Raw genomic sequence first — 13,561 nt, forward strand, 5'->3', positions numbered from 1 at the left:
TTGATGGAAAGACTCAGAGGACATCAATGCCTTTTCCTCTTATTCATGGTATATAATTGTGACCGCAAAGGGACAGAGTCGTGAAGTTCTTGAAAGTCCCACCCCCATTGCCCTCTCTCACACAAAGCACACACGTTTGTCGCCAAAGCCAAGACCATAGCTTATCATGACCTTGGCTTCTGTTGAGATTGGCCATTGCCAGAATCTCCACCGGGGATGCAGGGAAACAGACATCATCACCAGGTTCCCACTTCCCCACAGTTCTGAGCATCCCAGTGTCCCAAAGCTGCCCTGTCTGCTATGGGGTCCCATATTCATCTCCAACAAAGCCCGCTCTACCCTCTAACTCAGGGAACTTTCCTTTTTTCTCATTCTAAGTGAATCTGGGCCTTCTCTGCAGACACCACTGCCCTGGCTTTGGCCTCAGTCCACCGTGTGCTCCTCCCTGTCAATGGTTTTCCAGATCTCTACACCCACTGTACATGATGTTCTCTGGAACGGTCTCCTCAAAACATCTGAATGCTTTTCCTGTTTCTTTACTCAAACCTCTTCTCATGGAGGCGTTTTAACCTCCTCAGGTGAGGCTGCAAACCCTCCATGATACTCTCTTAACTCCCTGCTTTCTTTTTCTTCTTAGCACTTACCTGGCCTAACTAGGTTTTATTGTACCTACTTGTGGGTTCCCTGACTATTTCCCTCACTAGAACAGCAGCTTTACCAGAACAAGGGTTTCTATTTTCTTAGATTTTACTGGTTATTTGTTTCTCAAGGGAGAATATATTCAGTCTAGCCTGGCTTTGGATTCCTTGTGCAGCCAAGGACGGCCTTGAACTCCTGATCTTCCTGCCCTCCACCTCCCAAGTGCTGGGACTACAGCTGCGTATCACCATGCTCAGCCACAAGAACTTCATTTCTAGCACTGTAGCGAGCTGCACATAGTAGGCACTTGCTAAATGTTAGCTGAGCGAATGATACAAATTACAGGAAGACACAATGCTATGTCACCTAGAGTTTTCACAGGCATGCACACATGATTTTCCTGTGGCCCCTCATTAGATTCACCCACAAGGGCCTTCATTTTACCGTGTTCTGCTATAAATCATGTCTCTTGCCTTTCAAGTACAATTTGACTTCGGAATGAGAAGAGTCAAGCACAGAATGCTGTCTGTGGTTCCCGAGTCTCCTTCCTGCCTTTCACTCTGGCTTACACCATGTTTGGTTTGGAAGGAGGCCTTAGTGTCTGCGGCAGAGGGAAGGCTGAGATCTTCAGGGGAGACTTCCAGGATGAGGACTTGGCACCAGAGAGAATGAATCAGAGTTTGAACAGGAACCCACACAGACTAAGGAGAAAATGGGGGCCGGGAAGGGAAGGCATAGGCATCCCGCTTGAGAACAGGGTTTTCCCAGATCCCAAGGACATTGTGGTCCAAAGCAGGTTCTCCAGATCAAAGGAGAAGTGGCATTCCACCAGAGGACAAAGATGTTAGCTAAGATTAACGGTAAAAACAAAACAAGAGAACAATAGGATAGAGGTTCCAAACAACAGGAGGGTGGACTCTGGAGCCAGAGGGACCTCCCTGTGGCTTCCAACTACCTCCTCTAACCTGAGCTTTCTCCATAGCCCAGAGCCCAGCACCGTGCGAGACACATGGGCTCATCAAATGCTACTTCAGTCAATGAGTGAATGAGTAGGGCAGATGGAAAGACTCCCCGCTCGAGCTACCTTTTCCTTCTACAGGATCGCAGAATTGGCTTGCTTCTTCTCACTTTACCTCTTAACCCGTATAATCCTCCCCAGAACATTATCCTATTTGTTGCTGGTCCTCACTGTTCAGCGTTTGCTACATCAGCCCCTGAGATTCCAAGTCTCTGTTTCCATTTTAAAACTTCGCCATTTGTCAGAGAAACAAGGGCCAAGGTGCAGCCTCCCTCCTCCATGTATTACTCCAGACTGATGGATTTTTTTTTAACACAGAGAGGATTTCCCCTTTGTGTTTTCAGTCTCCATCCACAGTTCCAGTGTTTACTTTCTGGATTATCTTTATGTAGTCTTTGTTGTTCTGAAAGGAGTAGAATCTAAGAGGGCTAGAACGCTTCATCCTCCTTGCAAATGACTCTGGTTCCCATTTTGTGGTTCAGTGACAGAATTCTCGAAAATGACTCTGGCTCGTGCCAAGAGTGACTGACACAGTTCCCTGGTCTTTCTCACGTGTCTTTGTCATGTGAAAGGTCACTGGTAAATCACACAGACAAGCCTCAGATAACCTGGTGTTTGTTTATGAGACCTTTTCCACAAGCCAAGATCCTGTAACAATAAGTGCATTTTAATGGGATTCCTGGAAAGACTATCCCAGCTCCCTAGGGACTGTGTAACCCCTGACCTATCTGGAAGGCCAGCAAGGTTACAGGAAGACCAGGAAACTGCTCATAGAGTAGCTGTGCTCACTGAGGGAAGCAGACCGCTTCTGGGACTTCCTAATAAGCAATGGGGATGGGGGCGGGGTTAAGGTTAAGATTTATTTGTTGGAGCAGCAGAAGTAACACTATGCAGAAATCCCCAGCAAACATAATCCCCACGAATGAAGAAGTTGGGGCCCACTTTCTCTTTTGCTCACTGTGTTCTAGCTCCAAGTCAAGTGTGCAACTCCGGCCAGATGTTCAGTAAACATTCATGCAATGGATGATGGATAAGCTAGAAAGACTGGGCACTCTAAGTTTCCCTTACATAAAGAGAATTAATTTTAACTCTTCTAAGATCACACAATACATCTCCATTTTATATATGTAGAAACCGAGACTCTGAGAAGGTAGGAGAAAACAGGCCAAATAAGCTGGGTGGTGGTGGGTGGTGGCCCACGCTGTTATTCCCAGAACTTGGGCAAACCTCCTGAGTTCTCTGTGAAGCCTGGTCTACAGAGAAAATTCCAGGACAGCCAGCGCTACATAGAAACCCTGTCTCAAAAACAAAAGCAAGGCAAGGCAAAACAAACAAACAAAAATACAGCTCAATATAAATTGGCCTTGAAAGAAGAAAGCCCCTCACTTTCTCCCCAGTGAAAAAGTAGTATTGGCTCATTTGAATTAAGTCTTTTACAAATGACAGTACAAAATCTCTTATGCAAACTGTTACAAACAAGGAGTCTATCAAGGTCATGGTTTTGATGTTTTCTTTTGACCAAAAGAAGAAACACATATAATTTTTAAAACTGTCTTTCTTGGAGAACATCTGTTCTCTGGGAGTCATAATCCCCAGTTTGGTCATTGCCCCATGATAACTGACTAGCATGCAATGGTATTTCCACCAGAAACTGCACACCTCAGAACATCTCCAAGTGGGCTTCAAGACAACGTCTTTGAAAGGATACACACACACACACACACACACACACACACACACACACACACATTGCCAAAGCCTGTGGAAAAGTTATATGGATGTGGCTATACAATAAGGTGAAAATGTCTCTGCATTTTCCTGGTATTATCACTCTTGCTGGGGTTAGATCACAGTGATGAATGAACTTTCAAAGAAATATCTTTATAGACATATCTAAGAAATGGAGTAATCTCTGTGTGATGCGTTTGGGCTTATACCTGTGATACTAATCTATAGCAGAATAGAGAAAAATTCAAGACTTCTTGTGTTTAGTACGACTCTTCCACAGCAGTCCACCTTCAGGCTGGCACAAGGGGAGAGCTTTCCCATTTTTCTAGAACTGCTAACTCGTTTTACCTCTTTCTGAACACCACGGGTTCCTTACACACATTAGTGGCTGGTTCTTAGACTCAACATAATCTCCCTGAAGTTCATTCATACTTTTGCGTGCTGCATTAGTTCATTGTTTTATAACGAGTTCATTATTTTCACAGCCGGGGAGTACTTGGCTGCTGGAAAGTACCATGGTTTGTTTGACTCATTCCCCTGTTGATGTCCATTTTGGGTCATTCGTTTAGGGAAATGGGGAATAGCCTTGCTAGAATACCATGGTGCATGCTTTGGGGGCAGTGAATGCACATATTTCTCTTGGGTGTGGTCATGTCTACGTAGACCTGAGCACCTGTGAGCCACAAATCCAAGTGGAACTTTCACACTTGACCTTGTATGAAGTGTCACAGGCAAAACACAGTCTCACAGCCAGGCATTGGTGACACATGTTGTTAATCCCAGCACTTGGGAGGCAGAGGCAGGCGAATCTCTGTGAGTTCGAGACCAGCCTGGTTTACAGAGTGAGTTCTAGGACAGGTTCCAAAGCAATACAGAGAAACCCTGTCTTGAAAAGACAAAAAAACAAACAAAACAAAACATAAACACAGTCTCACTGAAAATACCAGGCTATGTGTGGAAGAGATGAGTATGGGTATGCCAACGAGATACAAATTAATTCCATGCTTAAACTTGTGTCTCATCCCCAAGGTATTTCATTATGTATATGAAATTTTTCCAAAATTTAAAAATCCAAGAATGTTTCTGGTCCTGAGCATTTTTTTGTTAGAACATTCAACATATTGATGAGCAGGAATTAATTTAACTTAATTAATTTGACTTTAGTGGAGAGAGTGAGTTTTTCAAAATGGCTGCTGCAGCTTATATTCCCACAGATAATGTGTGAGAATGTCAGCTGACCCTCGTGCACAGGACTGTCCCACATGCCCAGACTAAACTGCAAAGTACTAGGCATGTCTGTAGTTTTTGTCTTTTAAATTCCTTTGAGATTGGGCCTCACCATATATCCTAAGCTGGTCTGAAGCTCGTGACCCTCCTGCCTCAGCTTCCTGAGTGCTAGCACGACGAGACTGAGCCACTAGACTGATTTTCATGTATCCACTTAAAAAATGATTTTGTGGTGTGCTTGTAGGATGGTGTATGCCATGATAGGCATGTGGAGGTCAGAGGTCAATTGCGAGGGTCACACTACTGTAGGTTCTGGAGATAAACTCAGGTCATTAGACTGGGCTGCAAATTCCTCTACCCTGCTAGGTCATTCTGTGGGCTCCTTTTTATTTCAGCAGTTTATTCTGGGTGTCAACTGCGTGCCCCCACTATGATAATGCAGGAAGAAACTTACACACTTGATTCCCGAGTGCTTGATTCTTGGCATAAAACCCCAATCATTATCTGGTCTTTATTCTGAGACTGCCAATATAGAAAAATATCAGAAACAACCTCGATGATCTTTCAGGTCATATTATTCATCTGAAATATGAATCTCTAAGATGAGACAGTCTCCCAAATACCATGGAGTCAGACACACACAGATATGGACACTTGTATCTCAGGTCTAAGTTAAAACACTGTATCCCTCATCACTAAAGCTTCTGATGCTCAGTGAGCTAAGACTTCTCATCTCCACCAGAAATCACAGAAACGTACCCATCCACCCTGAGGAGCACACATCAGCTTGTTCATTTTATGAATAACCGACCTGGGCTTTTTAAACAAAAAGTTTCAAAACCTATATAAAATGGGGGTGTGTCAACTATAATTCTTTGTCATCCATCTATATGTTGCCAGAAACATTTTCCAAATGCACATCACAAAAAGTAATTTGTAACTGTCTACCTGGTGGAAAGTTGACCATCTGCTAAACAGCTGGAACCAGCGATGTTTGGATCTGTGCAAATATGAAGAAATGCGAGGAACTGAACTTGCAGTCACTTCGCTGTCCCCAGAATGTCCCGGGTGCTGGGCACCCCCTATTGCTCTCCTAGGTCTGCTCTGCCATGTCTAGGAGCCCAATACACAGGGGCCGCATCTGGGGCCTTCCAGAGGGACTCATGGGAACAGCAGGAGGAGCGAGGGGAGAGAAGAGTGGGGGAGGGTGATTTGCTTTTTGTGTGCCCTGGTGCACTGTGGACTGACTGCGTTCTCTGAATCACGGTCAAGGCCGCCCCAGCCACACAGCCTTTTGCTTCCCATGTCTGGGTATGCACACCAGGTTTCAGGCTGGCGTCAGCCCTTCTGTTAGTAGTCTGCAGCAGCCCTGTGATGCTCCTCTCCGCTTCAGTAAGAAGTTCCCTCATCAGTTTTCTTCATATGACCTGATGTGGGAGCATCATCTGCTTGCTGTTGCTATGCAGTCCTGCCAAGCACCCAAGCCAGAATACACATGACACATGCAAAACGAAGGGCATTACCAGAGCGTGGTGAGATGCAACTGCCACAGAAGGCATGAAGGAAGAAAGAGAATTGAGTGGATTTTCTCTCTAATGGCCTATAAACAAGTTCCCCAGAGACCTAACAATCTCGTCAATACTCCCCCAACATAGCAAGGGGTGCGGTGGAGAGTGGGGGGTGGCAAAGGGACACAGTCGGCAGCTGCCGTGTGCCAGGCCTGGTACAAGGACTGTTACATATTGTGATGTGCTGTATGCCCTTGAAAAACCCAGGGTTTGCTTCTTGTTCTTCTGTTTGTCTGTCTGTAAAATGGGACTAGTCAACTAATCGTGGTACCTCTGGCATCAAATTGGCTTAAACTTTCAAGTTAATCAAAATTACATTAAAGAGGAGAGTCAACACATAGGGACGCCATAGTCAAGCAAGGCCTTGATTCATTCAAGATGGAACAATGTGGGGCAGAGAGATGGCTCAGTGGTTAGGGGGCACATTGCTCTTGCAACGGACTCCGGGTCAGTCCCCTGCATCCAAATCAGGCAGCTCACAACCACCTGTAGCTCTAGCTCCAGGGGATCCAATGCCTCTGACCTCCAAGACAGCTGTACTCTAATGCATCACCCACACACATAATTAAAATATAGAAGATGGAAGGAGCAACTGGTAAAACAAAGACTAACGGAGCGAGAGGCTCCTTCCAAGCCCAAGAGAACCCCGAGGACCAGAGCCTCAACTGGCCTTGACAGTAGAAAGAAAGCAATTTCTCTGGCCACTTGCAGTCTTCAATGCCTAATGGAAAAACATAGACAAAGTAAAAATAATTGATACTATATTTTTTAAAATGGACCAGGCTTTACAGAGCTCCATACGGTGCAATTATCATGGCCACCCCAGCTGTGGTCAAGTCAAAAGGACTCCAATGTTTTTCCTAACCATGGACATAGTGCTGTTGGTATATCCCAAGGTAAAGCATATCAGACTAAACCCACACCAAATGCCACCATCCCATTGGTGAGCAGCTTGAACCCAGGATCTTTGCAGCAAACAGGAGGCACCTCTGGCTAACAGCAATTTTGATGGAATTACACCTGATTTCAGCCAAAAAGGGGAGAAATAATTATGAAGAAAGCCAAGCGAAATGATCCATGTAAAGACAGAAACATAGCACATGATCAACAGAAGTCAACTCTTAGTGACAGTGATGACGACACTCGTGGTAGAAGTAAACAGCCCTTACACAATCTTCTAGAGCGGGTGTCACCTCACCTGTTACAAAGACGACAGGACGGGGCCACCGATGAGCAGCTGTGTGGCCAAGAGAGCGGCAGACGGGAAGTGAGCCCAAACCCTAGCACACAGTTTCTTCCTTCTCTCAGTTCTTCCTCCTTGAGAAAGGGTCCTGCACATCCTAGGCTGCCTTGAGCTCCATGTGTAGCTGAAGACGACCTCAGACTTTGGAGCCCCTGTCTCCACCTCCTAAGTGCCAGAGATACAGGTGTTCATCCCCATACTCAGTTTATGTGGTACTGGGTTCAAACTCCAGCTACATCCTGCTAGGCAAGCACTCTCCAGCTGAGTCCCTGTCCTAGCTCCTGGCATACAAAATCCATATGTATTCCACCACTGTATGTCACATTCGCCCTCAGGTTGTGTCATGTGTCCCAATTCCCAATATGTACAGATGACATAGATGTAACCCAGGTGTTGTCAAACTCTTTTCCCAGATGAGTAAAGATGAGGGTCCCCTTTCTAGCTGACACTCAGAATGTGCCCGAACACACTGCTTGGAGCACACACTAATAATCTATCAGAGTGACTGAACACACTATGAGGACACACTCAGAGTTGACTGCACACACTATGAACACACACTAACGACTGATCAGAGTTGACTGCACACACTATGAACACACACTAACGACTGATCAGAGTTGACTGCACACACTATGAACACACACTTGTCAGGGGAAACCAACTTTCTATTCTCAAAAGAAAACATTAATTTGAAGAACGGAACAAAGTCATAGTCAACAAAGAATGCATATGATCCATCTATCAGGAATTTGGCTTTGTTCACTCCAGGATCCCCAGAGCCCCAAGCAGAGCCTGCTAAGTAGAAAGCGCTTAGCATTTGTAGAAGGAATGAAAGCAGCTGCGTGCAAGCCCCTGCCTTCAGAGAATTTGCTGAGAATGAAGACGGACAACAAGAAGGACATAACTAACACAGATCACCCTGAGACAGGTAACATAGCAAAGTGAGAAGAGAGCAGTCCGAATCCGCTGGGTAACACAGCAGTTAAAAAGAAATACCGTACGGCTTGCAAGTGTCTTAATCTATGCATACTGCCTTCTCCAGCTGATACTCTAAATCGCCTGCTTCGATACACAGAAGGAAGTGACTTACAATTACTAATACCATTTGCCTTTTACTGTTAACAATTTATGTCACTAAGTCTCTGCTTTATAGAGATAGCAAATGGGGCTTCTTCCTGAACTGAGTTAATAAGTCCAAATGAGTTCTGAATTATTTGAACAGGAGCTCCAGTGCTCTGTTTTTATCCTTTTCTACTGAAGCCCTTGCCTTGAAATTGGAAATACCGTTGGTTATTTTTTATTGTATGTGCTTGTTCTAAAAAGTTCCCAAAGTACGAAAGTTCCGAGAGTAAAAAGCGAAAGCAAGCCATCACCCCTGTCTTCCTAGTCACTGTGTGAACTGGAGAAATGAACAAATGCCCGTTCACCTCAGACAGGGCACCAGTGGCAGACCAGGGAAATGCTCCCATCCAAGTCCAGTTTGCCAAACCAAGGAGTAGGGGTTACTTACAGAGGCGCGGGTAAGTGGTTACTCATAGTATAGACAGCTTAGCAGCTACATCACTGAAGAAAATGCTTTCTCCCAGCAACCATTATCTGTCTAAATATCCAGGAAGAGGTGGGGCTTCAGGAGGGCCACCACTCTCCCCCAACCCCCACTCCAGCCATGACCGAACATTACTGTGCCTGCTCTGCGGCAGTTTTTCGGGGAATAGTCACAGCTGCTGGGAGGGCCATGGCCATGTCATGCCTTGGGGACAGTGTTCCTCATACCAATCCAACTTCTGCTCCTTCCCCTAAGCCTTAAGGGCCAAACACGCCCCACACCTGCCTTTGTAGAAATGGTTTTAAATGACCTGAAAGAGTATTTTGTGAGGTGAAAATAATATTAATTTCCAATAGGTGTAGTGACATGTCTGTAATTCCAGCATTCAGGGGGCCTGTGGCAAGGGGATTGCCACAAGTCTGAGGCCAGCCTGGGCTACAGGCTGTCTCCTGTCTCAGAAAAAACAAAGAAGAGAAAGAAGACAGAAATTTTGTAAAATTGAGTGTTCAGTATTTATAAGCAAAAGCTTGTTAGCACATAGCCTTGTTGAGCCCATTTCTCTATCATCAGTGGCTGCTTCCAGCCCAGATCTATAAAGCTGAATAGGACCTCTGGATCCAATAGAGAGACCCTCAGGTTCTCTTTCTTGCTAGCCATCTCTACCCCGATGTCCACATATAAAACTGTTTGACACAATGCCTCCTGTTTGTCAACCTTTTTAAAATAAATTTCAACTATATATTATGACTGTATAAGTTCATTAGGGACACTGTAATAATAACCTTTATAATTGCTCAGCTATAACATTTATTTCTTAAAGTCTGTAAAGTCCAAGATCAAGGAACTGGCAGAGTCACTGATGAGAGCCTGCTTTCTTACTGATGCCACCTTCATGGTACGTTGCCATGTGCAGTCAACAGGCTCTATCGTATGTCTTCTACAAGGACATTAATCCATTCCTGAGGCTGGAGCCCACCTAACTCACTCAGCTACCTAGGGTTCCACCTCCTAAGATCCTCACACTGAGGACTGAGTTTCAACAGATGCATGGGAGTCATGGGGGGGGAGCCACATCACTGTGGCCTTAGTGCCCATCTCTCTCTAAGTCTGCGTAGACCTAGCAGCTTTCTGATGAGTACTTCCCTTCCAGCCATCGTCCTGTGAAGTTTCTCATAGGCATCTCATCACAGCCATAGAGTCAAGACCCCTTCTTCTGCTAGTCTCGTTGGGAATGCTGAACATGGGAGCTGCATATTGGGAAGGACTCAGACAAAAGAGGAGCTTCCTTCTGCCCTAAACAAATCACCCTGTAGTCTCCAGCTGGATGATCGGGTCTGTGGAACACATCCTGTGTAAGGGTACTGGCTGGACTGGACAATATTTGCTAAGCAAATGTGTAAGTGAGGAACCCCAAGCAATAAGTGCTACATAGAAGTCCATGTTCTTTTAACTAATGGGAGGAACTAACTTCAGACTATAGTTCTCACACCTAGTTTTCAGGATGCAGAGATTTTTATTTATTTTATTTGGTTTTTTGAGTGTTTTTTTAATGAAAAACGTTTTCATGTGTATGCATGTGTGTATCATCTTGTCCGCTTGTGCGCCACATGCTTGCAGGAGCCATCAAAGGCCAGAAGAGGACAACTGATCCCGGTGGTAACAGAGAGAGGTTAGGAAGAGAACCAGACTACTCCTACACCCACCTGCGGTGGTTCCTAGCTCTGCCTCATCCAGCTGTGCCCCTGCGGACAAACTGCCCTCCCACATCTTGATCTCCAAACATCCCCCTATGTTCATCTACAAAATGGAAGAGGGAAATAATGTCTATGGCAGAGGGGTTTCCTGGGAAAATCACAATTCTGGTTTTAAAGTAGTTTTACAAACCTTCTCAAAATGTATATAATATAAGCAGAGAAAAACATTGCAAAATAATGACTACTCTGAGCTTTTATGGACTGGAGGAATTCGTTTGACCACCAGCATGCAGACTGTGAAACGGCACAGCCATGGGACTGGGAGCCAGCACTGCATGCTGGGCATTTGACAAACAGAAGACAGATGCTTTGTAGTTTTGCCGGGAGCTGCTGAGTAGTCATAAAGGTGGCTGTGTGGGTTGGTGACTGTCATATTTAGGCTCATTGTTGCTGTGATAAAACACCACGACCAAGACAGCTTGTGGAGGAAATGTTTATGTGCGTTATGCTTCCCCGCTACTGTTCATCATCAAAGGGAGTCAGGACAGGAACTCAAATAGGACAGGCAGGAGCTGATGCAGAGGCCATGGAGGGATGCCGTTTACTGGCTTGCTCTTCAGGACTTGCTTGGCCTGCTTTCTCATAGACCCCAGGACCATCAGCCCAAGGATGACCCCATGCACAATGTTCAGGGTCCCTCCCCCCGTCAATCACTAATTAAGAAAATGCCCTATAGGCTTGCCTACAGCCCATTCTTATGGAGGCATTTTCTCAGTTGAAGCTCCCTCCTCTCCCACGACTCTATTTGTGCCAAGTTGACGTAAATGGAGTCATCACAATAATGAGTGGCAGAGGCACAGCTGGAAGCCACAGGCCCCTCTTTGAAACACTGGGAATGGAACTTGTTAACAGAGTATGGAACGGTATGGAAAACAGTACATGAGGGCGGGCACAATGTGAGGGACAAGAAGGTGAAAAGGAAGAACAGAGGGATGTCACAAGTGATGTTGGCGTCTTATGTACAGCTGAACATGAGGGACAATGGGTATGAACCCAAGAGACTCCAGTTTCTTGAAGGAACATTGTCTTAAAAGTCATCAGAACACAGAAGATGGCTTCCAGACACTGGGAAGGACTACAGGGAACCCCTAACGCAAAACAAGGTACACATGGTTCACGTGCCCCCTGTTTAAATTTCTAAGGAGTAACACGAGGGGCTCCCAGATCTTCTTCCTGTTGTGTGAGGTATCTAAGCTTTCCTCCTATCTTGAAAGTCTCCTAACACATGTACTATCAGATGATCTGGGCGCTTCAAATCCTTTTTGGCATGAGACAGAGTAAGAGAATGAAGCCCTCTTTGGAAGTCTGTGAAATCCAGGCTCTGACAGGCCTCTTCAGCTAACCCCATGATCGCCTCACTTTGGCCATGTGAGTGGTCTAAGCAGTAGCTAACGGAATACTCAAGAGAAGAAGGTGTCTGGACCATTAACAAGTAACTGGGAACCAGCTGGGTTAGAGATGGTTGAGCATGGGGTCAGACGGTAAGAACAATATCAGGAGGAAGATGGATTAGTTCAGAAATGTTCAATTGAACTACCATCTGCACATGATGCTTGAGGCCTACACAGAGCATGGAGAGCAGTTAAGCTCAGTGCCAGGCCCAGAGCAGAGATCTCTTGTCTTTTCTCCTTCTCTCTATCCTCAATCTTACCGGTTTACACCAGTGGTTCTCAACCCTCCTAAGGCTGCAGACCTTTAACGCAGTCCTCATGCTGTGCTGACCCCCAACCATAACATCTTCGTTGCTATTTCATAACTGTAATTTTGTTCCTGTTAGGAATTGCAAAGTGATTATCTGTGCTTTCCAATGAACTTAGGCGACCCTCGTGAAAGGGTTGTTTGACTCCCACGGGGACCATGACCCACAGATTAAGAACCGCTGGCCTATCAGGAGACATACATGTAGCAAGCATCATTGACTTAAGGACCCCAAGGGTGACTGAGGGTCCTTCTCTGTCTCTACCTCCCTCCTTATTCAAATCACTGATGACCACGGTGGTTTTCTGTTGACCTTTGAGGAACAATACTTTTGAAGCATTTTATACATGCGGGGAAGGTCAAGTGTCTACTTTAGAGATCTTGGAGTTCTCCAGACATAGATTTCCTGGGGTAGGAAGGTGGACCACCCATGCCTGGTGTGTGGGGAGGGGCAGCTATGGTACAGTTGACTTATGGCTGTGTGTCAGTAATTTTTTTACGTTTAGTCTTTGGTTAAGACCACTGGATTTTTTTCAGTGAAAGAAACTTCTTAGCAAGTTAGGGTGTACTTAAGATTGGAATTATCTGGCTTGGGGGCATTGGCCAGCTACTTGGGAAGCAGGAGGACCTCCTTGAGACCTTCTGGGACAACACAGCTTCATCTCAAACAGCAACAATGAAAAACTGAACAGCCACTGGAGAAAGTCAGTGTTGCTGTGGACAAAGAGCCTGGAGGTCGTGGTGGGGACTTGTTTTAGAGTTTACAAACAGCAACAATTATGAGACCAGGGCAGCTCACATCATTCTCAATGCAGCTTTGCGTCTCTACACATTGGCTTAGCCTTAGGTATTTTCTTTTGTGCTTACATGTCAAAGGTATTTCAGCTTCAGCACAGGCCCTAATGTGTATATGAACTTGTATGAAGTTACATAATTGAACTAATTTCTTTCCAGAAAGTGAATATTGCAAATTTTCTATCACAATAGTGACATCAATACTGAAGATAGCTGATGGCCTGTTACTGGGTTTTACTTTTTCTTATTTTTTTTTTCTAGAAATCCCTCTCTGGTCATCTGACTCACAGGATCAGTGGATCACGGTGGGGGGGGTTGCTGAACTACTGAAGACACAGAGGG

General features: G+C 45.3%; 1 protein-coding gene across 3 annotated transcripts in view; it reads right to left on the minus strand.

Annotated features, from left to right (window-relative positions):
* Positions 1–13,561, minus strand: part of Tmcc3 (transmembrane and coiled-coil domain family 3) — a 260,794-nt gene that overhangs the window by 103,570 nt on the left and 143,663 nt on the right. The gene's annotated exons all lie outside the window — the stretch shown is intronic.

This window comes from Mesocricetus auratus, unplaced genomic scaffold (assembly GCF_017639785.1).
Source record: "Mesocricetus auratus isolate SY011 unplaced genomic scaffold, BCM_Maur_2.0 Super-Scaffold_100011, whole genome shotgun sequence".
NCBI classification, from domain to species: domain Eukaryota; kingdom Metazoa; phylum Chordata; class Mammalia; order Rodentia; family Cricetidae; genus Mesocricetus; species Mesocricetus auratus.